Source organism: Myodes glareolus, chromosome X (genome assembly GCF_982192425.1).
Source record: "Myodes glareolus chromosome X, mMyoGla1.1, whole genome shotgun sequence".
NCBI lineage: Eukaryota > Metazoa > Chordata > Mammalia > Rodentia > Cricetidae > Myodes > Myodes glareolus.
The window spans coordinates 98,797,101-98,824,862 of NC_142053.1; the positions used below are offsets into that span (position 1 = coordinate 98,797,101).

A 27,762-nucleotide genomic window follows, 5' to 3' on the forward strand; every position below is an offset into this window, starting at 1 on the left:
TAAATTCTTTAGGATAAGAAAAATATAAAACTAAAAATCTTGTGACATTCAATATTCATTGTTAATTATGATTGCAAAACTTCCATGAAAGACACTCATGAACTGTCACCAAAAATTATGAAATGCTAGGTTCCCACACTTTAACAAGTTTTAAATCTTTCTCTTTATATTAAGAAGAAAAATATAATGAATATTCTGTAATTTCTATTAATATAAGTGCTAACATATTTTTCATATAAAATTTCCCAAGATTTCTATTACCTATTTTCTACTGTGCATTTTTTTTTCTATTTGCTTATTTGTTTATATAAGTTTTCCACACTGTGCATAAATATATTTATGGAGAACACATTTCTAGTTTTCTTTCAACTTTTAGACTAATTTGTTCTGATTTGATTTGTTCCTAAACATATAAACCATAGAAATTATTTCTTTGTTCTCTTCTTTACTCTGAGATGTTTTTAATATTGTTAAATATTGTTATATTCTGTAGTTATTTACAAGTTGATTTTATTCCTGATACCTTTATATTCACCAAAAATATGTTAATCTATCTTAAATGCACTTAGAATTAACTTTCTGATCAGGAAGTGTTTCTAGAGATTGACATTATTTCTTCTGCAAAATCAGTTTCCCTGATTTATAAAACATTTTCTATAATATTTCATACTATTAGGTTTCTATTGTTGAATAATAATTTACTGTGGCTTTTTGTAACAAATATCATGAAATATTAAAATACATTTATCTTTTTGTGAGTTAGACTCCTTTGCTACCTTAAGTAATAGACTACTTAGTTACATTATAAAATAAATCTAAATGAAGGTGAGGATAGTTGTATTAAACCAATAAATTAATATTTGAAAATTTCTGTATTTCAAGTGTAATTTGAATTTTCACATGCAATTCTGCTGTATTTTCTGATTGTAGCTTGTTTGGGCACTGTGAATCTTCATGGGCCATTCAAGCACTAAAAATAATTAAGATCAGTTTATCATTAATCTTTAATTTCTGTTTGAAAGGCAGTAACTTGCAGATGAGTTTATAGACTTTAACTGTCCACTAATTTAGAAGACACTTTAAAGAAACTCTGGATAGAAGAAATCACTAAGAACTGAAATCTATGGTTAAGAGCTTTGCAGCCATCTCTTTATAGATCAAAGAAAACTCTATTTGATGATTTAATTTTTAAAAAGTATAACATATTTAAAAATATGAGAACATTTTATAGTCATTTATCATCTTTATTTTCATAAAATTCAAATACTATATAAAAATGTGGTACAAAAATTATACTGTTACCTTGTTATAATCTTTTTTTAAGTGAATGTGTTTTCTGAAATTTCAAGAGCCTCAACTTAAATTTCGAAAAGCTCCAATTTGAATTTATGTATTCATATTATTGCAGTAAAGCAAAGGAACACAGCATTTCCAGCCTTGTCTCTTGTCAGAACAGTTTAAATGTGTTTTTATGTTGGCATTCACCAGTATAATAATGAAGTATTATTTCTTTGTTTATCTACTTGCTTAATGCTTATGGTAGGATTTATTCAGGCATGTGGTGGTAATAATAATGAATGGGATATTTAACATTTCCCATCTGCAATTAAATGTGAAATATTTTATTTTTAGAGTCATTTCAATACATTTATCTGTTCTTTTTTTCTTCAATACTGACTTACATCTGAAATATGACTCTATTACCATTTACAGTATAAACATAAGTGATGTAAATTCAAGGAAGAATATATCATGATGGGAAGGATATATCAGAAAAGAAAAGTCATCAATGCAATTTAATCTGCATTCAATATATTTATCATTAACTCTGATGAATATTTCTGTGGGGGATGCTCTTATCGTACGAGGAGGACACTGTCTAATCACCACAATATATTCTCTAGTGTGATAGTATATGTATGTGCATTTATCCAGGGCTGTAGGCCAAGTACTCTATATTCCCATGTTGAAATCTTTTCTAGGGGTCAATCCATTCAACTTGCCTACATAAGACTCTCAATCAAGAAAATATGCACTGGATTTGTATACCCTATATACAGATGCTTGATGATGTACCTCATTTTATACTTGAAAACTTTCTCTACAGGGGATTTAGTCAATTTTGAGATGGAAACTTTAGAAAATACCGGAAGAATCACAATATACATACACACAGCGAGACACATACAGTACCTGGTTACTTAACAATATGTATATTAATTTTAAATTGTTTAATTTATCTTATTAACTAAAATGTTATGACATTTCTTCATTTGTATTTCATTTATATAATGATGGCCAAATTCTTAACATGAATGTGCCATATGGAATTTTCATCCTGAGAGATAAACATTTTCAGTTATCAAACTTGTTTTTGCAACAGATATTATTATCATCCTCATGTGATCTGCCCCATAGTGCTGAATCGAGGAATTCAGTAGAATGTATTTCAGTAGAAATTTAATTCGATGTCCACCTCCCACACAGTTGCATTAATAGAAGAGTTTATTTTTTGGCATATGTCCACAAATTATAAACAGCAACTTCTTACCTTGCTGTTTTATTTATTCTAAATGTTTACCATTCTCTTCTGATTCTTGACAGTTTGATGTCATAGTACAAAAATATTCCTAAGTTTTCTTTTCTTCCAGGGTTTAGTTTTTTTTTTTTTGGCTATTCTGTCAATTGACTTCCACAAGTCATTAAAATATTCAATTAAAAGTAAGAATAGCTAAAATCTTGTCATTTTAAAGCCCTTAGATACACACAGAAATAAGATGACATACCAACTAAATTGGCCAGGTTAACCTCCCAATGTGAAAACTGAAATTCAGACATACTACTGATTAAAGCAGCATGATTTTCCTAGCTGAACTGTGGGTGTGCTCACAATTTATGTACTTGTTCATTTTTCATTTTGATTTACTTTATTTCAGCTTTTGTTTAAAACTTTAAAAAATGTGAACAATGAAAAGTGTTTATATCTTTCTTCTATTTCTCTCTGTAGACTCCCCCTAGATCCTCAACATGTCTCAACTTCCTGTCATCTTGTTTTTAAGATGACCTACTAAACGCAGTTGGTGTTGTCCATATCTGTATGTGTATCAGGCTATACACTACCAATGTCCAATATCCCAAAGAGGACTGCTACGCTTGGTCTCTCCTTATTTATAAATGAGTTTACCTTAGCTGGATAACATATGAGGAGCCTTCAGGGCAGGTATTTATTCCTCATGATTAAATGGTTACTGTATTTTAAGAATATTTGGAAATAGATGAAGCAAACAATTGGCTGTAAAATTCCTGAAAGTCAAAATACAAATCAAAACCTTTTCAAATACTTGAGGGCATTTGAAAAAATTATTTAATTTCCACAAGCTTTCAGCTTCTTTGATTTAATATTGGGACAAATCACAGACACCTCATAGGGCACTTATATGGAATTTGTGTTCTGTTTGAAATAATAAATGTTTGCCTAATGCTTCATTAGCAGCTTCCAAACTATGGTAGATAATATGCAATGGATAAAATAAATAAGGAAGAATATTAATAATGAAATAAATAAGGAAGAATATTAATAATGAATTTTCTAGTTCTAACTCGATTTTGCCAAAGTGTGTATGTTTATATGCATGAAAGTATTTGTAACACCTGGAAGAGTGTGCCATGTGAATTCGGATTTTTGTGTGCCATCTGACAGCTTCATTTCTTTTCTGACAAGCCATTTTGACATTTTTGTCTGGGGAAATACAATTAAAGTCTTGATGTCCATCAGTGAGCATGTGTGCAACCAGCTATGACCTGGCCCATATGAGGTATATGTATATTACGATCCAGCAAACACTGCTCACAGTTACCTAGTGGCCAGTGTAATATAGAAATGGATCTCTGTGGTATACAATTTGAATTCTATTGCTGGAGAGTAGAGATATTAAACAAGGGCAAGAAATAAAGTATATAGATGATGACATGGTGATAAACGCTCCTGGAACAAAAGCCACTGAACGCAGCAATGAGTGATAAGGAATGTTAAAGGAGTGTCAGAGGGTGGGAAAATTCAGCATTGACCAGGGCAGGCCTCACCGAGTCAAAGGCACTAGAGAAAAATCCACATGGTACAGACCATCTACTTCTTTCTTGAAATTCTAAACTCTTCTTACTTGTTCAGCTATCATTTCCAGTTTCCTTTATAATTATTTACATGACTTAATGGAGTATAATATAATACTATACTATACTATACTATACTATACTATACTATACTATACTATACTACATGACCCATGGAGTATGAACAAAAGTGACAAGTCACAGATTCCAGGTTGGACTCATAGCCCAGCCCCAATCCACTCATCCCAAACTAGGTCTCAGGTGATAGTGTTGAACTTTCTCTTTCTAACAGAAAAAAAGGCCATGGAAACCAAAGAGTCAAACTGTTAGTGTCACACATGCACTCAAAACTCAAAGAGTCATCAAGAGCCTCCAGAGTCACCATTTGGGACAAAGCTCTGTTCCCCAGAAACAATGTTTTAAGATGTTTTTAAAATAATAATATAACATAATAAGATAAAACAACTTATGCATCAGAATTATACAAAACTCCACAAGTACCCATATACGCATGAACATACACACATTCAGACCCAGACATACACATACATTAAAAAACTAATTCTCCACTTTTAAAAAGTAAGTTCTCTGTACAATCAGAAGAAAATACACATGCCATTAAAAATATTTCCAGGATTTAACATTAGTAAAGTGAATAGGAAAATAGACAGTATATGATTACAAACATTGATCTTGCTTAAATTCACTGAAGTTCGTCAATATGAGAAACCATATTAGCTTAGTATGCAATCAGACATTAGAAATATTCAGTAAAATAACACGTGGATCTGTTTAATTTTTCTCCTTTTAATAATCTCAAAGTTCTTTTATTATAATTTTTCTTCTTAACCCCAAACTAACTGTATTACTTCTTTTATAATTTTACATCTTTAATTGCCACTTAGTGGTTTTTCTTTTGGTATCATGATGAGTGTTATTATCATAAATATATATTTTAATTATTTAAGGTACTCATAAGTTTTATTCTACCAAAAGTCATCTATCATTCTATACTATATATAGTATAAATGTAGTATATACAGAAGGAAATCCAAATACACGCAATGCATACTGAGTGAGCGATAGATATATAGAGTGTGAGAGTGGGGGGGGGGTGGGAAGGGGTAGAAAGAGTGGACATTTTGTTCACCACTTTCATCTAGGAAAAGCAAGGGCAAAAGGTATTTCTATTTTATTTATTTGAAATATGAACACAATCCTAGATAGGTTATTCAGAATTGCAGGTTACTATTTTTTAAAAGATCATAGCCTCAGGAAGTACAAGAATAGCAACATTCCCTTAAATAGCAGTTCCTGAAGGGGAATGAGGGAACCCCAAAGGATTCTTGAGAAGCATCTAGGGAATCTGTGAGGTCAAAATTATGTCACTCAAAATATTAAGCTATTATTTGTCTTTCAGTCACTCATTCTCTTATGAGGTTTCTAGAGGATACATGATTTGAGAAATGAAACAGGATGAACGCAGAAATACACAGAAGAACCAGCTGTCTTCTCTTAAGCTCAACAAAACAATTACAAAATCCCGAAATAATGCCATTTCAGTCATTACATATTTTCCACCATGAAGTTATAATTGCCTTCCCAAGACATTTGCTTTCATGTTGACATACACCTTTTGTCATTGCTAATCTACATAATCCAAAAATGTGGAATTTTGACCAATTCCTAAGCATATAAAAGTGCCTTGGACCCAGAAGTTTAGCAATCATTGCTGAAGGTATGACTATTAAGAATTCAAATACTAAGTAAGGTAAGAGAAGAAAGAATTTTTTCATTTTATTTATTTATTTTTAGAAAACATATACTTTTGACCAGGCATAAATCATCAAAGCCTATAAAACTCATTTTGCATTTCAAGAACACCAAGGTAGAAAAGAGCTCACGCAATGAAATAATAACAGTATGAAATTCAAACAGAATAGTCTGTTATTATGAAGAACTCCATAATAAACATTTCAGTTGGAGTCCAGAATTTTGCCAAAAGGTTCATAAGAGACAAGGTAAATAATGTAACCTGAACTTCATGAAAGATAACTTTTAGAGATTAGGAACTGTTTAAATAGCTACTGTGAGTCTTTATCATACAGTGAGCTGAATAGGGCACATTCAAAAGTTATAAACTAATTTCTTGGGGATTGTTAAACACTGATTCACATTAGCCTGTTACTAGTTTAATATTAGGTATTAATAAACATTTTCAAATCGTCAATGCATCAGACAATGTCTGTGCTACTAATGATAGTTACAAAGTGTTACTTGGTTTTTCAGAGGTGCTGATAGTGTTCCTGAATTTGATTCTTAAAAATGTGATAAGCATAGCTAGGTATCAAGAGGTATTTATTACATTCCTACTAAGTATCAGACGATGCTACTTGGATAGTAAGGAATAGGAAACATAGACATAATACCTATATGGAGCATAGTATATTATCATGGATTGTGTGAACACTAAATTGATAATCACAAGAAGTATTTAATGTGAACTGTAAGTGTATGAATCAAATAAGATGATTTTAAGAGGATTTTATTTATAAAGTATAACAGAGAACTGTGGTAATTATATTCTACATTAGGGAACCAATTGTCTCAGTAAGTATTCTAGTCTTGGATGTCATGTCATTTTAGAATGTTTAGCAAGTGTTAGCGATCTCATTATATATGACCTAAGAAAAAGGCAAGGAAATTATTAATTGTGCTAATTAAAAATACAGAATAAAAATTAATGATGGTCATTTTCAAAATTTAGAATTTTCCTACTGGGCTTCTGAGTGAAAATATCCAGTGTCAGAACAAATGGCATCGCAGTTATTTGCAATGTGATCTCTTCCTAACGAGACAACTCAGTGGTCTGATGCTGAGGAAGAGTGAGTCATTTTAATGAGTCTCTCTGAGTCAGGGAAATTGAAACTGAGCCCTGAAAACATGTACCTTGGTTAGATGCTGTGTATGAGAAAGTTTTAAACATGAGTTGTTGTTCTTTTTTTTTCAAGGTAGAAAAATGCTTAGAAATTCCAACGAACTGAAATTATTCAAAGTACTAAGTAACTAGCTGTGGTCCTATATTTGGGAAGGATGTGATCAAGAGATCCAGACTGGGTGGAACTACACAGTGAGAAATCAGAAAGTAGCCTAAAGTAATGGGGAAGTAACTTGTGCTGGATAACACGTGGTCAACAAGTTGGATAACAGAGAGAACATCAGAGGGGTGGTCAAGTGCTAGGAGGACACAGTAAGGATTTTAAATCTACTCTTTCAGCAATAGGAAACAACCTACTAAGGATAGTTTGAATTGAAAAGGGAGAATTACCTCTCAGGAGCACAAATACTAACCTTATCCCAAGGAACAAGTTCATTAAATAAATTAGGGGGTGAGACTTTCTAGAAAGTGTAATAGTACAGAGAATGACATGATAGCCTAAAATTCATAGCTTGTTTGGTGATAGATACTGGGAAGACTGTCCTCTGTCCTGAACGCACGCATCATGGCACATAATGCCCTGAAACACACACACATAGACACACACACACACACACAAACACACACACTCATGCCTGCTTGCAGAAGCACTGAATAAATAAATAAGCAAATTAAATCAAACAAAAAGGGGTTCTATATATTTCTCAATATTAATATACTGTCTGTGTAGTATCAAATAGTCACTGGAATTTTATAAGTAGAGACATGGCATTTTAATGTCTATGTTGTAAACAAACAAATTCATCAACCACCGGAGCAATATGCTAAGACTACTTACATAAGTGTGTTGTGTTTATACAAAACGTGATTCTCAATCTCCTCCAGATATTATGATTTGATCCTCACTCCAGTATTTATTATCCATATCAATAATCACATTTACTAAATACTGAGCATATGATACAGGAGAGCTTCAAAAGTATTCCAAGTATATCCTAAAAACTGATTTTAACCTACAAATACACTACTTCACTTACCTAAATATTACACCAAGTGATATTTTCAAAGATTATTATAAACAAAAGAATTACAAATGCCAGAACTAAAGAATCATAAATGAACACATGTGTCCTGGTACTTGGTCCAATACGGCAGGCAATATATTGTCATATTATATAAAATAAAATCCCCCTGTTGGTTGCTGAAGGTTGAGGAAAGATTCTCTCTCACATTGGAAGCCGCCAATCATTACTTTCCTCATGAATATAAGATGGAGGATGGTGATTTATTAAAAATATATAATTTCCTCAATGTATGTCTTAAAAGGTAATATATAATGGAAACATTATTCAAGGAAAAGGTCATGTGTTAACGCATACTGTAGGCACACATTTGCATCATGCAAATATCACACAGAAAAATAAGGCTACTTCACAAGGAGGAAAGATAAATTACCAGACTCCAAAGGCAACAGATGTCAGAAAAGTTTCTGAAAAACACAAAATCTCAGTTTTGTTTAAAAATGGGTTACTGTATAGACATATTTATTTTATCAGTTTTATTAAAATTTAATTTATAAAGATAGAAATCTTCACATGAAATGTATACAACTTGATGAGTTAAGAGAGTGGCATAATTCTTTACAACAATCACTAAAATTAAATTAATAAACCTATCTATGAAATCTAAAGTTTTTGAAAATCATTTCTGATTCCTTTTAAAATTTAAAAGTGCAATGTTTCAAACAGCATACCTCTAGAACTTCCTCTTTACATTACCTAAACTTTGGACCCATCAGATAATGGCTTCTAGTTATCTTCTTGATGATCTTCAGAAAACTGCTCTCTAAACTCCACGTCTCACCTACCTCATATAATTTTATATGAGCAGTATTTGCACTTCTGTGATGAATATGTTTTATGCTGTACAATGTTTTACATGTTCTCAATCATGGCTGTATTTTTTTTCTTTCTAATGCTAAGCAATATTCTATCCTGTGAACACGGAATGTTTTCTTTATCCACTTACTTGTCAATGTACATTTATGTTGATTTCATATCTTGGATAGTGTGAATGATGCTTCACAGAATGTGAGAATATTAATCGCCCATCAATACCTTGATCCTATTTTCTTTGGCTATGTATACAGGAGTGATATTCTCCCACATTATTGCAGTTTTCTTGTTAATTTTAAAGGAATCATCATAAGTTTAGATTCTTAACAAAAGTTTCCAAATATGGTAATTTCCTCAGATCATTACCAATAATTTTCTTTTTAAAAAATGATGGCTATCATAGCAGTTGAAAGATGAAAATAATATGGTGACTTTACACTTCTCTGTTAATTAATGATGATGAGCACCTTTTTACATCATGGTTGGTCATTTGTGTACTTTTGCTAGAGAAATATTTATTCAAGTCCTTTTAGAAGGGGTTTACTTGCCTTTTAAACACCAAACTGTAAAAAATAATTTCTACTTTAGCATACTAACAAGAAAATATCTAAAAGGATAATTAAGAAAAAGTCCACTTGCAATGGTATCAGTAAGGATAAATATATAAGAATATGCTTAACAAAAAGATTTACATGTTGCTTTATGAAACATTGGGATAAACTAAATAAGATAAACTAAGTGAGACACAAATAAACACAATATCTCTTATTCATGGATTTGAAAACTGAAGTTGTTAAAATGTCCTTACTATCTCCAAAAACATGCATATTTAATGCAGTTTCCATCCTGATATCATTTTAATGGAAGTACTCTAAAATCCTAAAATGTAAATGAAAGCACAGAATACCATGAATGTCTATTGCAATCTTAAGATGAATGATCTTGGAGGCATCACACTCTTTGACTTTAAAATGTAGTACAATGCAATCATAATCTTTTTCAGATTTTATTTGTGCTACTTTGTACATTTGAATTTCTATATAAATTTTAATTTCATAAAATTTCTGTTAAGATAATAATAAAAATTGTATTGAATCTAAATACAATTTTTCAAAACTCTGTGATTTTATGTTGAATTTTTCCATCCAGGAAACAAAAGCAGCCTCCCTTTATTTATACTTTCTTTATACCTTTCAGCAATGTTATATAATATTTATGATATAAAATTTGTATTTGTAATATATTTATGCCTCATTATTTTACTCACACTGCAAACAATGAGAATTATTTAAGTTTAAATATCAATTGTCAATTTAGAACTATTTCTCTGGCTATTTTAAAGATACCTTCATTCACATTAGCTCACTTGTTACTGATCTCTTTTTGTTTGTTGAGGTGGGTTTTTTTTTAGCCCCCTCATAATGGCAAGGTGTATGAACTTTATTTATTCAAACAAGTGTTTTTAACTCCTTCTTTTTTCTCCTTTCTTCCTGGAATATCAAAACACCCATGTTAACACACTGAATATTTTTTGTAGGATTCTGCATCCTTCTTCATTTTCCACATTCTTTTATTCTAAAGATTTGATAATTTCTATTTATCATGTTTACTGATTCTTTTATCTGTCAAGTCTGCCCTTAAACTCATAAAATTATTTATTTAAATTATTATGCTTTTCAATTCCAAAAGATCTGTGTGATTTCTTATTTGTTGTCATTGATATTATAGGATTTTGCTTTAGACAAAACCACCTTTCCTCATGTAATAGTATTTACTAGCAAGATAATTTGATTCTCTTCTATTAATTGTAACACCTTAGTCAGTTCAGAAGTATTCTCTTCTGTCTGTTCTCTCAGTAATGGTTCAGAGATTCTCTATCTCTTTGACTGTTTTATCCATTTCCTCTTCAAAGGTTTACATTTAAAATAGCATAATGAAACAACGTTTTGTTTCCTCTTTTCTTTTCTGTTCCATGGGCTGTTTATCTTAAAGTTTTAACAACTGTTTAGTATGAATTCTGTGAGATTTTTTTTTTACTAGACAGCTAATACTATATCTTCTTTGTTAAAAATACAGAAATAGATATGGATCTACTTTCATTCTTCTACAGGTTGACATCCAGTTATGCCAGCACCATTTGTTAAACATGCTTTCTTTCTTCCTTTGTATAACTTTAGCTCCCTTGTAGAAAATCAGGTGTTCATAGGTTTGTGGGTTAATATCCGGGTCTTCTATTCCTTCAAAAACTTAAAGTTCTTGTCAAATAGGTCTTTCACTTCCTTGGTTAGAGTTACCCCAAGATATTTTATGCTATTTGTGGCTATAGTGAAAGGTGATGTTTCTCTGATTTCCCTCTCTGCTTCTTTATCCTTTGTGTATAGGAGGGCAATCGATTTTTTGGAGTTGATCTTGTATCCTGCCACATTAATAAGGGTGTTTATCAGCTGTAGGAGTTCTTTGGTAGAGTTTTTGGGGTCGCTTATGTACACTATCATATCATCTGCAAATTACGAAAGTTTAACTTCATCCTTTCCAATTCGAATACCCTTGATCCCCTTATGTTGTCTTATTGCTATTGCTAGAAATTCAAGCAGTATGTTGAAGAGGTATGGAGAGAGTGGACATCCTTGTCGTGTTCCTGATTTTAGTGGAATGGCTTTGAGTTTCTCTCCATTCAATTTGATGTTAGCTGTTGGCTTGCTGTAAATAGCTTTTATTATATTTAAGTATAATTCTTGTATCCCCAATCGCTCCAACACCTTTATCAAAATGGGGTGTTGAATTTTGTCAAATGTTTTTTCAGCATCCAATGAAATGATCATATGGCCTTTTTCTTTCAGTTTATTTGACAATGGCACTGGGTCTTGTTTCGTCTACATGTACTGGCTTTTTGGGATCCTAGTCTGTTTGGATGCTCACCTTCTTAGACCTGGAGGGAGGGGGGAGAAACTTGAACTTCCCACAGGGCAGGAAACCCTGACTGCTCTTAGGACTGGAGAGGGAGGAGGAGAGGGAGTGAGTGGAATGGGAGGGTATTGTGAGGAGGGGAGGAAGTGGAAATATTTATAAATAAATAAATAAGTAAATAAAAATAAAAAATACAGAAATAAAATTGTTTTATGCCTATATTCTCAAAAGTAGACACAGTTTCATTGATATAAAGCAACATTTCCTCAGCGATCATCCTAAAGATAGTAGGACTTTCAAGTTCTGCTTTTAGTACCCAGAGGAAATAATGATAAAATCACAACATAAATGGCACGGCAGCATCTTATTTACTTTCAAAGGTAATAAATACAAGTAGGAACATGGGGGATTGTTACACAGCATTTAGTTGACAGGTTTACTTAATTGCTCAATTTTTTATTCAAATTGCTTTTAGTTTCTTTTGTCTAGTGTAAGGCTGATTGACATGAACACACCAACGAAATCAGTAAGAGAAATGGCTGTTTTTGTCATTAAAGGACTCTGACCATTAAAAAAATAATTATAAAGTTAGAATCTATCTCTTACATGTAATCCTAATCAGGTTCTGTATCTCAAATATCCCACAGAGTTATAACACCATCAACAATAATAGAAAATTAATCTCGTTATAAAAGTCATTATAGAAATTACAAAGAATTCTGATTTTAATTCATCTTTTTAACCCTGAAAGACAGTGTTGGCAAGTTGTTAACTGTTTCAGGATTCTTTCTGAAACTCTCCACAACTCATACTTATATTCAGGGACTGATACGTTCTGGTACACAATTTTTTCCAATAAACTATAACTCTGTGTTTACTCTTTTTTTACTTGGTAATCTCAAGTCTTGTTTCCTTCTTCATGTTTACGTTTTTCATTAGAAAAAATCATAAATATGTCATCACAGACATATTTAATATCTTTAAACTCTAGAAGGACAAACTAGAGAAGACATAGACTTGATGCTTTTCCACAGCCTAAAGCAGGTTCTAATATGATATGTGAATACTCATTAATTTATTTATCTGTGCCATTTTTATTAGTTTTATTAGTTTCTTAGCTTATTAGTTTCTTTTTTCACATGAGTAGAAAAGGTCATATGCAGCTACGATGGAAAAGCACAGACTGGTCAGAGTAGCAGATTGTTATATAGTCTTCTAAACAGTGGCTAAGGTGGCTAATCCTAGTTGAAAATCTTAATCTGTTTTTGAGGTACAATATTACAGTTTATAAAATGGGTACAAGAATATTTTGATGTTTTACTTAATATTTTACAAAGTGAGGAAATGGGTAAGAAACACCTCCAAGAATAAGTTATTGGTAAGTGGGAAAATAATAGTAAAACCCTTAATGTGGTCACTTTCATGAAGGAATCATGCAAAATGATTCTAATGTTGCTAAAACCTCTTTTTCCTCATCTGTATTTACTTTTTAAAGCAGAATGTGATTGGTCCCTGTAGTTCCACTCACAAGCTTTGCTGAGTTACAAGACTTAGGGAAGCTTAGGATTTTGTTCTCGGTACTTCGGAAAACAAGCCACATGGGGAATTTCTGTTCTTTTAACTTGCAAACTTACTTCTAATACTAGTACATGCAGAATTAACTATAGGGGATGAAGAATTTTAAGATGAAATTTAAGCCATCTTAATTTTTTTCCTTTTAAAATGAAGCTATATCTTAGAACACTTCCAAGTGAAATTATTTGGTCTAATAAGGAATCCAGCTTGACAGCTAGACACTTCAGACCATAAAGTTAATAGGTCACATTACATCTTACAACAAACATTGTGCCAACCTCTTGAATCAAACCTATAGCAGCACAGTATCATACAAGCAGAAAGAAATTTTATCTTCCCCTTAGTTTTCATGCCACACTGATGTTTTTAATGTCAACAAAAATAAACAAAAATACTGGCAAATATATAATCAGAAGGAATGAAAGTAAGCATCAAACATACAGTTCTGATGAAGCTTACTTAGTCTACTTCTTCCATTCGTGATGTGTCATCATTTCCTTCCAGATGTGACATTTCTTCAGTGACAGCAGCACTGGTATCATCCACAGTAGGATTATCTTCATCAATACCTAGACCAAGCTTGATGATCCTGTAGATCCTTTTAGCATGTGTCTGGGGTATCTTCCAGACTGAAGCCAGAAGACAGGAGTGCAGTTTCTTACGGCAAGATGACCAGATCCTTCATAGATTTGTCATTCTTGTCAGCCTCTGCTCTTGCCAGACGGTTTCATTAAGGGAGTGATCAGGGTTTATCTCCAGGTGCTTCTTTGCTGCCATGTAACCCATCGTTGAGTTGTCTCTGAGGGCCTGAACTTTCATGATTCTTTCAATGTTTGCTGTCCACCCATATGTACTGGTGACAACACAGCATGGGGATGTCACCAATTGTTTGATACAACCATCTTTTTAACCTTTTTCTCCAAAATACCTTTCATAATTTTGCAGAGGATTTCAAATTTTATCTTTTCTTCTTCCTAGTTTTTTTCTTCTCTTCATCTTCTGGAAGCTCCAATCCTTCTTTGGTAACTGACACCAAGGTCTTGCCTTCAAACTCCATCAGTTGATGCACACAATATTCATCAGTGGGCGCAATCATATAGGTTACTTCTAAGCCATGCTTTTGGAGAAGTTCCCCGAAGGCCTAATTAGCACCTTGGTTCTTGGTCTCACCTGTAGTAAAGTAGATGCGCTTCTGGTTTTCCTTCATTCTAGTGCAATAGTCTTTGAGATAAACCATCTCATCTCCAGAAGCAGATGTGTATTATTGCAACGGTTCTGAAAGCTTCTTCTGATTTTGAGAGTCTTCATGAATTTCAAGCTTTATATTTTTTGAGAACTCATCATGAACCTTTTTGTAGTTCTCTTTATCTTCTGCCAGTTCAGTGAATAGTTTTAAGCATTCTCAACCGAACACTTTCTGATAACTTTCAAAATTTTGCTTTGCTGCAACATTTTATGGGAGATATTTCGAGGAAAATCCTCAGAATCTACCAGTCCTCTAATGAAATTCAGATACTCAGGGATTAAATCCTCACAGTTTATCCATGATGAAAACTCTGCGTATATTCAACTTGATGTTGTTGTTGTCGTGTGTTTTTCCTTTCTGTTTTCAAACAGATCAAAAGGAGCACGTTTTGGGACAAAAAAGGAGGGCCTGACACTCCAATTGCCCTTCAACAGAGAAATGTTTTACTGCCAAATGTTCTTCCCAATCATTGTTTAAGCTCTTGTTGAACTCTCCATATTCTTCATTAATAATGTCATCAGGATTCCTGGTCCAAATAGGCTTTGTTTTGTTGAGCTCTTCTGACCGATGTACTTTTCCTTTCTCTTTTTCTTGCCACCATCCTTCTTTTCTTCTTCTATATCAGAATCAACATCATCTATTTCAGGTTTGTCATCAGACTCCTTTTTCTTCTTTATCTTTCTCTTCCTCTTTATCTTCTTTTTCTCCAGCTTCAACATCACTGACTTCCTTATCACATTCCTTGTGCATGAAGAGAGTAGTGGAATAGCCAATAAATTGAGAATAGTTCTTCACAATCTCTTTTATTCTCTTTTTCCTTCAAGTACTTGGTTTGGTCTTCTTTCAGGCGTAAGATGACCTTTGTTCCACGCCCCATTGGCTCAACTGTGTCAGTCCTCACTGTGAGCAATCCCCCTGCTGAGGATTCCCAGGCATATTGCTCATCATCATTATATTTTATGATCACAGTTAATTTCTCAGCGACTAAATATCCAGGGTAAAAAACAACACCAAACTGGCCAATCATAGAAATATCTGCACCAGTCTGCAAAGCCTCCATTAAGACTTTGGTGTCAGATTTGGCAATAGTACCAAGGTTAATGATCAAGTCAGCTTGGTCATTTCAATTCCAGTATCCACAATGGTAAGGGTTCGATCTTGTTTGTTGGGAATAAGATTAATGTGTAGCTTCTTCCCAGAGTCTAGTTTACTAAGGTCTGTCAGACTCTCATATCTGATCTTGTTCAGAGCACACGACGAATTTGAAATGAGCTTCCTCAGAAAGATCTCTTTGTTTGAATAGAATGTGTTGATGATCAAGGACATCAACTGGGCAATTTCTGCCTGAAAGGCAAAAGTCTCAACCTCTTCCTCCTCCATTCATTGGTCCTGGGTCTGGATTTCCTCAGGCATTTTTGTTGAGTGACCATGCACAAAACATGACTAGCCGCACCATGACACTGAAGCAACTCACTAAAATGTATTAAGAGACTTGAGAGATGACTTAACAGTTAAGAGGACGTGCTGTTCATGCAGAGGACCAGAGTTTAGTTCTCTGAATCCCAGTAATCATGTCAGATGCTACCACCTCTAACTTCAGCTTCAGGGAATCTAACAACCTCTTCTGACCTCTACCGGTATCTGCATGCATGTGTGTGCACACACGCGCGTGCGCACACACACACACACAGAGAGAGAGAGAGAGAGAGAGAGAGAGAGAGAGAGAGAGAGAGAGAATAAACAAAAACAAAATCTAAATGAAAAAGTTCTCTCTGTAACTTCTAAGTTCTTCATTGGGAAGAGAATTATTCCATCACTTACAGTAGATTTTTGGTAGAACAGGAATTATCAGTGCTTGGGGACTTTCAAAAAAATCTATGAATTAATTCCTAATGATATTCTGCTATACTCATATATTGGTGCCTCTTGTCAACAAAGAGGCTTCCTCTGGCATCAGATTATAACACATTCTGCGACTCGCAGGCAGACATTTTGTAGAGAAAGTGTCTAAACTGAAGGTCTCCATCATGTCCCTCTCCTCAGAGACTGTAAAACCCTGCAGAAGAGGGGGAGGAAAGACTGTAGGAGTCAGGGAGATGGAGGATAGCAAGAGCACATGGCCCACGGAATCAACTAAGCAGGGCTCATGTGGCCTCAAAGAGACTGAAGTGGCAAGCATGGGGATTGCATGGATCTAGATCTACGTATATGTCATGGCTGTTAGCTTGAAGTTCTTGTGAGAGTCTTAACAGTTAGAGGAGGTGTACCTCTGATTCTTTTTGTCTGCTCTTGAGACTGCTTCCCTCATTTGAGGATTGGTTTGTCCAGCCTCGATATGAGAGATTTCACTATGTCCTATTATATCTTGTGAAGACCTGTTCTTTTCTAAAGAGAAAAACAAGGAGGGGGGAGTGTTGTGGGGACAGGGGAATTAAGCTGAAGGGAGTGGAAAGAGGGGAAACTGGGGTGAGGGTGTATTGTGTGAGCAAAGAATCTATTTTTAATTACAAAGCAAAAGAAAGAGTGCTGTTCCCAGCCTTTATTAAGGACGCTTCTGTTCACAATCCACAATGGTAATACATGACTCTGCTGAGAAAATGTGACAGTTGAATGATCAGCTAAGGGATAACTGGGTACTCCACAGTCTTAGTCAATGCATTTGCCGCTTTGTGGGTCTCTGTGTTAATCTGGATACTGTACAAGGAAGGAACTTGATATACTGTAAAAGGAAGCTTCTCGCAGAAGTGTTGAGAGATGTTATCTATAATCTATGCATATAAAGATTGAGGGCAGTTTAATCATATGTCTACTTATCAAATCACAGCGGTACCTTCTGCAGAGTGCCTCTGACCTTCTAGTCACAGGATTATGGCCGGATAATGAGGACAGACAAGAGTTTCATCTTGTGGAGCAGGCCTCAAATCTGGTCAGAAAGTTGCTAATGCTGCAGCGTTCATATCATCATTGCATGTGGTAGTATCCTTCCCGGCCCCTCGGGATTGCAGTGCAGTGCTCACAGTTTTATCGCAGAGTTGATAAGACTCCCCTGGTAGTGTGCACAGTACCTTCCAGCACAAATATTACAGACGAAGCTTCTAGTTCATTACTAGCTGGATTTCTCTGTGTTTCTTGACATAATTAAATGAAATATTCTGCAACAGAATCTTTCTTTCAATTCCTTTAAGTTAACCAAGAGCAATGGCAGTAGCCTGTGATATTTGGGGATCTATTTTACCTTATCGATTAACTATGCCAAAAGCAGTAACCCATAGCTCACACTGTTCTGCCCTGATCATAACTGGTTTAACACATTTACTACCATATTTTAAAGAGTGATTTTATTTTATTTCATGTGTAAGGGTGTTTTCCCTCTTTATATAATTGTTCATTACATACACTCAGTGCCTGTAGAGGCCAGAAGAGAGCTGTTGTTCCTCTGTGGCTAGAGCGGCAGATAAGGTTGCTAACTACTGGGAACCAATCCTGGGACCTCTGAAAGAGTAACAAGTGCTCTTAACAAATGAACTATCTATTTCGCTCTTCACCATCTTTTAAGTTGATTTATTCTAATTTTTACAAGAGTATAAGGTGCATCATTAAGTTATGTATTTGAGGTACCTCTGATTTTTGAAATATACATTTAATATTATTTTTCTTATTAGGACTACCTTCATCATATACCACAGATTTAGAAAAGTATTCTTTTTATTTATTTATTTAGGTTTTTTTGAGACAGGATTTCTCTGCAGCTTTGGAGCCTGTCCAAGAACTAGCCCTGGTAGATCAGGCAGGTTGTCTTCAAATTCAGAGATCTGCCTTCTTCTGCCATTAGAGTGCTAGGACTAAAGGTATGCGCCACCACTGCCCGGCTAAGAGGTAATGTCTTAATTTACATTCAATACTAAAAATTTCTTATCAAAATTAGTGATGTTGACTGTGCAGTCAGTATGGCAGAAATGCATTTTGAAAAAGTCATTTGAACATATTAAACTTTTTTCTTATTTCTTAGAACATGGAAATGGTATTTCACTCAAGTATAACTTGGTTATGATCAGCACTTTTTCTAGATTAAAGGTAAATTGCCTGAATTTTATACATCTTGTCTTGCTATATACCCTTCTATATTTATTCATCTGTGATTTTCAGCTAAGATTTTTTTAAATTAGCTTCATATTTAGACAATAGAAAGGAAGAGATGTAAGATAATTTCAGATTTCTCTGTTATCTATTCTTATTCCAAATCCTAAACAATTAATTTGTATACATGTAAAAACAGCCATTTTGACAAGTCTTCCAAAGAAATTGAATCATTTCTTATGGAAACCAGAATGCTATCTGTATGAAATCTTATCCCATCAGGATACGATTTATATATAATATTTAATAAATATATAATATTTATATAACATTAATTAACTATCAAAAATAGAAAATAACAATAGTTGAAGCAAACCATCTGGGAGACATTATAATACTTTGCAAGTATTTTTATTTAATGGGAAAGAACCAATGCACATAGTACTGGAAATGATAGTGTTTTTTTTAAAAAAATATCTATTCTATTCTTGCATTTAGTTCAAAATCATATTGCCAGTGTTTCTAAATGAAGAATGAAGACCTTAGCATGATTTGAAGGGTAAATATAATAGAAGTTATTTAAGAGACATTTTCAGCATCAGATAGTACAATAACCTGCTTGGTTTTACTTGTCTGTTTGTTCTAAACTACTAACTTGTAAAACTAAAATGAAACATGTCATAAAAAGATTATCTCTGAGGCTAATTTTTCAGCTTCTGGTGAAGAATTATGAATGGCCTTGAGAGCTTTCCGGAGACATCAGAGAGCAGATGGGAAGAGAGCGGCTTCTCCAAGGGCACCTAGGAATAATAACTCTAAGTTGTAACTGATCACCCCCCAAAATAGCTCTTCATTGTATGGATTTACTCTAAAAACACACCTGGCTATATGCTAGATGAGTATGAAATAAAACATTTAGTGTTACCAGTTATTTCATCCAAAGTGTTCAGGTCTCCCTGCATGCTGCCATGCTCCACATCATGGTGAAAATGCACAGAACATCTGACCTGTATGCTGCCACATCAATGAAATGTTTTCCTTTGTATGAGTTGCTGTAACTATGGTGTCTGTTTACAGCAATAAAACCCCTAAATAACACAGAAGTTGGTATCAGGGACTGGGGGAGTCCTTTGATAAGTATGACCTTGTGTTCATTTGGAGGAAATAGGACTTTAATACTTTTGGTTAGGAAAGCAGTGGAATGTTTTAAGTGTTGCTTAAAGGTATATATATATATATATATATATATATATATATATATATATATATACTAGTAGGAATGTGGAAGACAGTGGTGCTGAGTACAATTTGATTAACTGTGGGGGGCTGGCTCAAGAGGTTTTAGAGGGGAAGAGCTTTAGTATGTTACCTAGGGAATAGTCATATGATATTTTGGTGAAGAATGTGGTGGCTTTTTGCCCTTGTCTGAAAAATTTTGGGGGGCTAAAGTGAAGAGTTGTGGACTAATTCCACTGGCAGAGGAAATCTCAAAACAACATAGTATAAACTCTGCTGTGTGGTTATTGATTACCACCAAATATTCTAATGAATATTTTTAATGAAATGGAGCAAGGTCAGCAAATACAAAGTGTACAGATTATGACAAGGGGAACGAGGGAAAGGAATAGGGCTAAATCATGCATTCAAGGGGATAAGTAGATCAACAAATTGAATAGAGGTAATGATGACATCAGGGCAAGATCCCACCCAGCTAAATGTCCAAATTGTGAATAGAACCAAAAATTATGGTGCACACCTATAATTCCAGAACTTGGAAGGCAAAGGCTAACAGATCTCTTGGTTTGAAACCAGCCTTATCTACTAAGTAAATTTCAGGACAGCCAATCTCAGGAAGAGAAAGATAAAGACGGAAACTTGGTGAAGATGTAATTGAGTAAGAAAGTCATGTTCTAGTACCAGCAAACAACTGAACTTGGCAGCTTCAACTAAGGTTTTCAAGTTAAACATTGAAGAAAGGGGCTATGGAATTTGCCTCCACAACTAAGGAGGTGTCCCTGAATGGAGGCATAAAGAGACCATTACAAAAAACTGTTTATTTGAACCTGGGTTATCTTGGATTATCTTGACCCCAAGATGTTAGAGATGCTTGAGTCTTGGGATACCTGGCCAAGAGAACTGCTAACAGGGAGTGAAACCAGCCCAAGAGAAATAAATGGGGAACAGTCAACAAAGATGAACTATTTTGGAGATCTTAAGATCATTTTGACATTAGACATGGAGATGCAGAATTTGGAGTTTGCCCATTTGGTTTTGGTCTTGTTTTGGACCAGTATTTCCTCACTATGCTCTCTTCCCTACATTTTGGAATGGTAATGTATATCATGTGTCATTATATCTTGAAAGAATAAGATCTCAATTTTGATTATACAGGAAAATTACAGTTAACAGATTTCCATGAGTCTCAGAAGAGACATTCAACCTTGAACAAGTTTGAGACTATTATAGACTATGGGGCCTTTTCAAGTTGGACTGAATGTATTTTTACATGTGATATGGCTTTAAGACCACTGGACAAATGAGATATCTGAATAAAAAAAGATAATCATCCAGAAAACAATGTATTAGTATATCATATAGAATAAAACTTCACAAATCTTCCCAAATGTTTGTTTCTGCTATTCTCTACAGTTATAATGAAAATGGTCTTTTGCAGTACCAGTCAAGTTAAAAATTAAAGCTGACTTTGAAGATGGAGTGTGGCTCTCTACTTCTCTAAGCTCAATCATGCTTGTTAAAGTAAAATCCAAAATTTCTGTCTCATGTCAGAATAGCAACCTGATAAGGGACAATAGAGAAACCAAATTAAAGAACTATTTTTGCCATGAATTTCATAATCTTTTGCTCTATTTCTTGAGACATAAATATTATCTAAAATTTTATAATATTCAAATATATTTTAAAGTTTTTATTATTATATTAATGATCATACAGCATTTAAAAGACTTCATTTAGCTTCCTGTACATGATTTCAGTTTTAAGTCTCTATCAGGTATCTAGGAATGAACTTTTTATACTCTATATATACATAGCAAATATCGATTCTTTAACCTCTTGATATATACTGCACATAACATTTAAAATGTTTAAGTTTTCTGCAGTGAACCAAGATCATGCCTTACAATGAAATTTCAGGTTTCCAAAAGGAGAATAGGACCCCACAATGACAACTCCACCAGGACAGTGATAACACCATTAAGCAGAAAAACACCAACTGAAGATTGGCTTTGGACTAGAAAATGCTTCGGACAATTTCTAGGTAGCTAGCTGAGATGATTCCACCTTACATACTACACTATCCAGGACTTGAGACAAGCCCTCCACTTTCAAATTATGCAGAGACTGGACAACAAATGATACAACTACCTCTCCCAGGACTTGACAACCCAAAGTTTTCTTTATGGTCATATTTGGTATGTTTTCAAGGTCAAACAGAGATACATTTTAGAGATTCAGGTCATCTTCAAACATTTCAGCAATCTACAGAACATGGCATTGTTTTCTTTTTTATGACAGTTTCTACTCTTGGCTGAACCAATATAGTTCAGAGAAGATGATAGACATTGAAGAAATTCCAAGTAGACTTTGCTATTTTTGTGGCAAAGGTTAGTTACTTGGTAAGAAAATGTTCTTGCCCTGACTTCTGGCAGTATTTATATTATACAAATTGGTCAAGCAAGACACAAAAGAAAGTGACTGCCAAACTTTTCCAAGATAAGGTAGAACAGCTCTTAAAAATATTCTGATTCATAACAGAAAAGTCTGTTAGATATGCTAGGTCTATAGACTGAAGATGGATGATCCAATATTGCAGAAAAACCTTGGGTGATTGACCAGGTAGCCAGCTGTTTCTGTCGTTTCTCACATTTTTTTGAAAGTCACTTGTTTGTACTTCTTGTTTACTCAGTTAATATTATTTTCTCTTTGAGTCACTGATGGAATCAAAGACTAAATAGTCAGAGTTTTTCTTTTTTACCAAACTCAAAAAGAATGTAAAGTATATAAAATTGAGAGACATAAAAAGATAGTTTTGGTAATGCAAGCTAGAAAATGAATTACGTACAATTTTGGACTCACCAAGATAAAATAGATAGATATGGGGTATTTTCTCTGAATTTGTCAAGTCCAAATAGACTAAAAATTGTTGATGTATTCATTGCCAGTATATATAGCTATTGTACCTGTTACACATAATTTTTCTTATATTAATTACAATTTTCTTTTTTAAGCTTTAGACAAAAAGGGAAAATATGGTGATAACTTTTTTACAAAGGTATCTGCTTGAAGACCAGAGGGCAGGGCTAGCCACTAGCTAACCACAGAGGTCTGGAGGTCTGTACAGACAGACAGGAAGTGATATGACTGGGCAGAGAGGAGAGGTGATAAAGCAAGAGGAAACAGGAACACAGTCTCTTTTTTGGCTGGGAAATGGAGTAGGTAAAGTGATTGTGTTTTGTCTCCTTTGTCTTCTTAATCTCTCAGAATTTTCTCCAATACCTGATTCAGGGCTTTTATTATTAAGACCTACTAGAACTTGTACTACACAGGGGACTATATGAGCTTTAGCTAATGTAAATAACTGTCTATGGGAAAACTATTACTGAATATGAGTGAAGAGGTACAGATATGACAAAATGAAGATGATGCTTGTTTACCAAAAACAGTCATTTTCAATCATTTCTATACACATATATGCATTTCCTAGAAAGCCCATGAAAGTACTGCAGTTTGTTAGATTCTGAATTTTTTGCAACTTACAGGTAATTCCTGGAATAGAAGAGAAATAACACTTTGACTAGATGATCTGAAACATCAATTAGTCAAATGGATCATGTCAAGAGAGAACACAAGAAATCGTGCCTAGTAGCTGGATTTAATTTAAAAAACAAACAAACAGGAATTCTTACTTTTAAAACAATATGGATGATCTCAATATTTAAATGTTAAATCTTTCAAAATAAGGCTCCTGGAAGAAATGTATTCATTTTAGCTTCATTCAGACTCTGGGCATTCAGCTCGTAAACTCTGAACTAGATGATGTAAAAATCTATGTCAAAACTAGGGGTGAGAAACAGGAGAAGTTCAAATATAAGGTAATCAGACTAAAGGTTAGATGGAAGCAATCCTGTGTATAGAATGTGAATGTGTGAGAAGACTTTTAGTACTATTTTATATAAATTAGCTATAAACATTTAAAGTACAGTAAACATGGTAAAGAGAATTGAAATCATGTTACAAGTTTTGCCTGTTGTTTTTAAGAAATGAGATAGTTGGAAATCTGATTGTTCTAAGCTGAAAGCAGAATGCTGTTTTAGTTATAAGTGTCTGCATTAAGAACTAATTAGAAACTATTAAGAGAAAGCAGTCATGTTACAAGATGTACACAGAAAAATATGAATTGCTGATGGATATTTTCAAGAAGAAATATTACTAGGCTGACTTTAATGAATTAGATACAGCTCATTGCTAATTAACAGTATCAATTTGAATGGAAGCAGTGAACTAAGGTCTTTAAAAAACAATTTATTTAAGTGTACTTAAGAATGGGTCCCATTATCTTGTTTGTATTGTCAATTTTCTTGGGAAATGTAGCATAGATCATAAACAGGTAAATTATTCCTGAAGAGACGTTTAAATAAATAATAACTACTGATCAAACAGCCATGCTTACACTTTAAGGACTATTTAATATGCAAAGTCTAACTTTCAAATTCTGTGTACTATGAAAGAGATCATTACAAAAGTATGATTTAAACATTATTTATCCTGAGACTGTTTGCCAAAAAACATCAATATTCCTTAAAGAGGAATATTTCTAATATTCCTCTGCCAATTTCTGCAAATGTTTTCCTCTAAAGAAAATAAGAAGTTCATGGGAGATAGTTAATTCTAAACAAGAGCCAGGATAACTCCAAAGATCATGGGATTATGAATCATGGGGCCTGAAGTAGCTTTCACCAATCAAGAAAAATAGGTATAATTCATTAGCACATTCAATAAAATGATAACAGAATCTTTGAGTATGCAATGGCATCATCCAAGGCAGAAAAGGTAAGTATTTATAAAAGCAGAATAAAATGACTTGTAAACATAGTGTCTGGTCAAAATTAGGAAACCTGTTATTTTATAAGTCTTAATATAATACCTGGCAAAGGAGGGAATCAACAATGTTTTCTAATGGTAATATCGGACTTACTATTAATATGAAAAGCAACTTGAAAGAATTTCTGATAGTCATCATCTTAATCAAGTGATGAAACAATTTCATATTATGCATCCTGAAAAATGTTGTAGTATATAGTATTCAGTATCTTATGAGGCTTATATTCGCAAAGAAAGAAAACAAAATTCAACTTGTGACTTTTAAAGTCTTTCCTAGACCAAACTTACAGTTTACAAGAAAGTTAGAGACTATTGTGCAAATTAAATTTCACCATGAGGGGATAAACAGACAGATCCAGAACTTTAAGTCAGTGATGTGTAATTTTTGAAATGTCAGTTCAGTGTAGAGAAGTGAAGTGGAAGGTTCTTTTGACTTAAATGGAAGAATTTAATAAAATAATGAAATGCATGAACTAAATGAAATATTATTATAAAATTTCAGGACATTTTAACCTAATTTAGACATTCCAATAGTGACTTTATGTTAAGTAATATGCAATTTTAATTTTTAATTTTTTCTTAGGAGTTATAAACACATAGCCCGCTATGGCATGCCTCTATTCTAATTGAGACATGCTGAATAATAATGGCATTTAAACTTCTTTGAATACAAAGAAAATGTGTATCGATTTATTTTATATCCTTCATTACATATGACAAAGAAGCTGAGTGGAGGAGGAAAATCAAGAAGATGCATGTATTGCAAAACAAGTGTTGATTCAGAGAAAGTAAGAAGAGAATAGAGGGAATTCAGGCATTTAATATTCTATTTTTCAAGTTTTCTATTTGCAGTATTTTTAAATAAAAATGTTGGAAATGGTCTGTGAAATTGTGTAACAGTTACAAAGTCTACTATGTAAGCCTGAAAACTATTGTTTGATCCCAGGAATTCAAGTAAAGATAGAAGGAGAGAACATATGTCACAGAATTGTCCTTTGATCTTCCCAGGAAATAAAAGGTGCACACATACTCACATTATGCACAAATACACAATAAAATAAGAAGAAGCGAAGGAAGGATTGAAGGAAGCAAAGAAGGAAAAGATATTGTGAAAAGGACAAATTCAAGTAATATATTCACTGAGCATCTTTTAAATTAAGAAAAATTATTCCTTAGTACAGGGTAATATAGTAATTGTGTGAAGTAAGGGGTGTCATATCACATATCTAAAACAAAGATGAAATGTACTTCCAAAATACAAATTTGAGTGCTAAAGTCAATGGATTGCTCAATTTATGGTTGTGAATTTAATTTCCATTTCCTGTGACCTTGCTTCCCTCTTGGTCAATCTTGTATCAGAAGATATTATTACCCTAAATACAGTACTCTTTATGATGCTGCCAGCAATCTACTCCCTGAAGCATGGGTTTTCACATTTCAGTGACATGTACCTCTCCTGGAATTTTCAGAAGAAAGTGATTTTTATGAGGATGCACTTTAATGTCAAAATGACTGCACGGAAAAGATTTTGATCCTGAGCAAATAATATTCCATATTTCCCCTTGACAATTCAGTTAAATTCATGATTCCTAACACTAAGCCAATACTGCAAAATCCATCAGGAATTCAACTACAATTGTTTCAGACACGTTGTGTTATCCAAGAAGAAGGTCTTAATTTTTTTTTATTAGTAAGGATTCAAATAATTATGTTTAATTATGTTTAAAATTACTTCCTTCATATGCACCCTGGACTAAGGACTGTTCAGTATTTCTGATTTATAGGTCATTACAAATAAAATATACCATTTTTATATGGCAGAGACATCTTCTTTTGTTTCTGTGGTATAACTAATTTGGTTCCTCTGTACTTCCATTGGTATTGTGCTGAAATGGGCTATTGATTAACAATAGTTTCATGATTACAGTCCCTTTAAATTCCATGTTATCATATCATTCTTGAAGTATTACTTCATTTGTACATTTGCTAATGTGTATTTTGAAATAACAGTGAATGAACTGGAATAATCTGTCATTCACAGTTTGAAAAATATTTACATTTCAAAAAACTTAACTGATATAAAAAATTCAAGAAATCCTGACACAAAACTGATCTGACTGGATAGATGAACACGAAAACATTTATTTTGGAAACATGTGATATGAAATAGACAGCTATAATAGTCAAGTTTTAAAACTTTATGAAAGCTGATCTTGACTTTTTAAAGGACAAAAGTACGGTATGTAATGTAGGTCAAAACAGGTAAACAAGAGAAGACTTTCTAATAAATTCTCACCACATCCATAGCTGTGTTATTAATCTACAATTTGAATAATATTTTACAACAAAGTCAATACACAGTAGTTGTATAAAATTAGATGAATATAAAATTTCTAACCTTTTTTGTAAACAGATATAGTGCTTCAGTAATTATTTATAAATTATGACTTCCTTTTAGAAGTCAAAATAGATAAGAATTTTGTCACTCAGGTTAACATGTATCAGAAAAATAGGAATATGGTTTGTTCAAACACTATCATTTATAAAAATTATTTATAAAAATAAGAATAAAAATTGATATGAAAACAATTTTCCAAAAATTTAATTATCAATATAAGGTCTTAATAAAATCTATTTTACAATATTTCATGCCAGTATCATTAATCTACTCATTTCTTACTATCTTATTTTTACCACGTTGAGCCCACATCAGGAGGGAAACTTTTATACAGATTTAAAACCATTGGCATATCAACATATCAGTATATGTAATTAGTAGAATGGTTGTATGATTAACACCAGCATCTTAAACATAGAAAGAAGGATAGAACTACCCGAGAAATTTATTTAGAAATGACTTTGGGGGAGCTTTACTTCATCTCAATATAACAAAA

The 27,762-nt window shown here is 33.3% G+C and overlaps 1 protein-coding gene and 1 pseudogene across 8 annotated transcripts in view; both read right to left on the minus strand.

Moving 5' to 3' along the window:
- Positions 1–27,762, minus strand: part of Dmd (dystrophin) — a 2,257,783-nt gene that overhangs the window by 783,458 nt on the left and 1,446,563 nt on the right. The gene's annotated exons all lie outside the window — the stretch shown is intronic.
- Positions 13,885–16,084, minus strand: LOC125410296 (heat shock protein HSP 90-alpha pseudogene; annotated as a pseudogene).